The sequence below is a fragment of the Mandrillus leucophaeus genome, unplaced genomic scaffold (assembly GCF_000951045.1).
Source record: "Mandrillus leucophaeus isolate KB7577 unplaced genomic scaffold, Mleu.le_1.0 Scaffold640, whole genome shotgun sequence".
NCBI lineage: Eukaryota > Metazoa > Chordata > Mammalia > Primates > Cercopithecidae > Mandrillus > Mandrillus leucophaeus.
The window spans coordinates 1,126,376-1,129,315 of record NW_012106920.1 but is presented as its reverse complement, the minus strand read 5'-3'; positions in this window follow the sequence as shown (position 1 = coordinate 1,129,315).

Below are 2,940 nucleotides of genomic sequence, written 5' to 3'. Positions count from 1 at the left end.
AGGCTATCTATCTCTCATGCAAAGAAAATAAGCTGCTTTTTTATATAAAGTCTCAGGGTCAAAAGAGTCCCAGTGCTTCAGAATGCACTTGAGAGGAGTACAGACTGAATATGGCTAGAAAGATAGAGGAGAAAAGGCATCCCACATTTCCCTGCTTCTTTTGGAATGGCCCACGTTGGAAGGGAAGACAGTTGGGAGTGTCACCCCAACTGTTTTTCCTCCTTTGTTCCCTGAACTCGGCATCTGTTGAAAGTGCCACCCATGGATGCAGACATGACCCTCAGCCATGGAACCAGAGGAACTAAGTGATGAGTTTAGTCATGCTTACTCATGCATCTCTAGTCTTCCACTTGTGTTTTCCCTTCAACTTTCTAGACTCGTGTGATCTGCGTGGCTCCCCAATAGATGGATCACCCCATAGATGGATCTCAACAGCTGCATTGGGCAAGGTCCCTTAATGAAGAGAGCATACTGGTTTGAGCATTATATTCTACTATTATGGCCTGGATTAAAGTGTAGGCAGTGGCTATAGGATTCTTAGGCAGTGGCTCTGTTTAACTTTCAGACAAAAATTGTCCCTTACTATTTAAGTACCATTTTAACTGTAGGCAGAATAGGTGCCTTAAAAGAATGTAAGGATTGAATGGCAGGTTTCCTGCTGATGGGACAGGGTTCCTATTCCACTAGGTAGAACTGTTGACCTTGAAATACCATGTGCTCTCCAGGCCAAAGGTAAAGAGAGAGATGCTCACTGTGGAGGTGAGCCGGGGGGAGAAGACTCTCTCTTCCTAGAAAATCACAAAAATGGCATTTTCTTGAGCTATAGCTCTATTTACAATGGAATTCCCTGATCTTGCCTTACTGGATTATTTCCCTAAACTGTAAAAATTCCCACAGCATTGCATACAGAGAGTAGATAGGAGACATGGAGAAAGAAAGAAAAGGAGAAAAATTGTAATAGGAAAAGCTTGAAGATCTTGTTGCTGACACCCATCAGGTTGTCGGAGGCTGGTGTTAGTCCAGAAGCCTTTGGGTAACACCAGGGTGTGGCCCTAGCTGGGAGCCATGAGTTGCCTCTGGACTTCTTCAAGCCCCATGCAATGGCTAGGCTCTCAGTGAAAGGTAACCAGTTCAAAATAAAGCCAACAGTCCCAGCACCCTGAGGAAACTGAGGGATTTGCTGCATTCTCCCCAGCAAGCATCTTGTCTGAGTTTTGAGAAAGGCAACACGCCCCAAAGGTATCCAGGTGGCCCTCAGATGCCTGGTATTTGGTTTGATTTTTAAATGGAGTACAAGAGGCCTTGAAATGAAAGAAGGGGGTTGGGATCCACTCCTATACTCACCCTTTCAAAGAATCTACCTTGGATCCCAGATGGGCATTATTGTCTGGGGTAAATGCCCAAGAGTTGTTGTCTCATGGCCACAGAAAACAAGGACACAGACACCTAAATAGTGAGCTTAAGAGCAGAAGTTTAATAGAAGAAAGAGAATAGCTCTCTCAGCTACAGGAAGAGGGGTCCAGAATGGGTTTCCACTTCTGCAGTGAAATGCAGCATGTTTTATAGATGAGTTTGAGTAGGTGGTGTCTGATTTATATAGGGTACAAAAGATTTTTTGGACCAGATGTGCCATTTTCATAGGGTGTGAAAAGCTGGCCAGCCGGACTCTAATCTTTAATTATGCAGATGGATTCTCTGCCTGGCCTGTGCCATGTTGCCTGTTTCTTTACTGTACATGTGGTGACAAAGAAAAATGAAGATGAAGCCACCATGTTAAATATGTCTGGCCCTCAGGTAGCCTTTTCCTATTGGCACAGCCGCCAGTATTCCCCTATGCAAGATTCCAACTTGCTTATCTACGTTTGCTGCTTGATTTTTCAGGCTGCTCTTTTTTAGAAAAGAAATGATTTGCGGGATGCCTTTTGTTAACAGGGAAAGTCCACCAAGGACTCTTTTATCCTCACTATCTGCCTAAATAATTATTTAACAGCTTCTGCATCATGTCTTTCCTTTATAAATTACCCAGTCTCGGATATTTCTTCATAGCAGAATGAGAATCGACTAACACAATCACATTAAGAGAATCAAATACAAAAACCATATGACCATCTGAGTGATGAAAAAAAAAATGATAAAATTCAGTGTCTCTTCTTGATAAAAATTCTAAACAAATTAGGAATAGAGGAAACAAATCTGGACCCTCTAAAGGCTATAGGTGACAAACCCACAGCTAACATCATACCAATTAGGGGAAAGTTGAAAGTTTTTCCACTAAAATCTGAAACAAACAAGGATGCCCAGTGCTATGATTTGAATATGTGTCCTCTTCAAAACTCATGTTGAAATTTAATTGTCAAAGTGGTGGCATTAAGAGGTGAGACCTTTAGGAGATGATTGCATCATGAGGGCTCTGCCTTCATGAATGCAAAAATATGTTCATGAGTTGGTGGGTTAATGGGTTATCATCATAGTGGGACTCTTGGCTTTACAAAGTGAAAGGAAGACCTGAGCAAGCAAGTTAGCATACTCAGCCCACCACCTTGGAACTCTGTAGAGAGTCCTCACCAACAAGAAGGCTGTCATTAGATGTAGCCCTTAAGCCTTGGACTTCTTAGGCTCCAGAACTGTAAGAAATACATTTCCTTTCTATTAAGAACCCAGTTTCAGGTATTCTTTTATATATAAAAGAAAAGAGACAAATTAAGAAAATTTTGGTACAGAGAAGTGGTGTGCTATGGATGTGAAAGTATAATTCAGCTTACAGACAAAATTGACTCGCTATGGCTAACTTAGGTGCTTTAAATGAAAACAGAATCAGGCAGTCATACTGGATGAGGGAATGACCATGTACCACATGTCCTCAAGAAGATGTTGTTGTAAATGTTATAAAAGTGTGACAGGACTTCCCTCTCTATAATCAAGCCAAACCAGTTATAATTT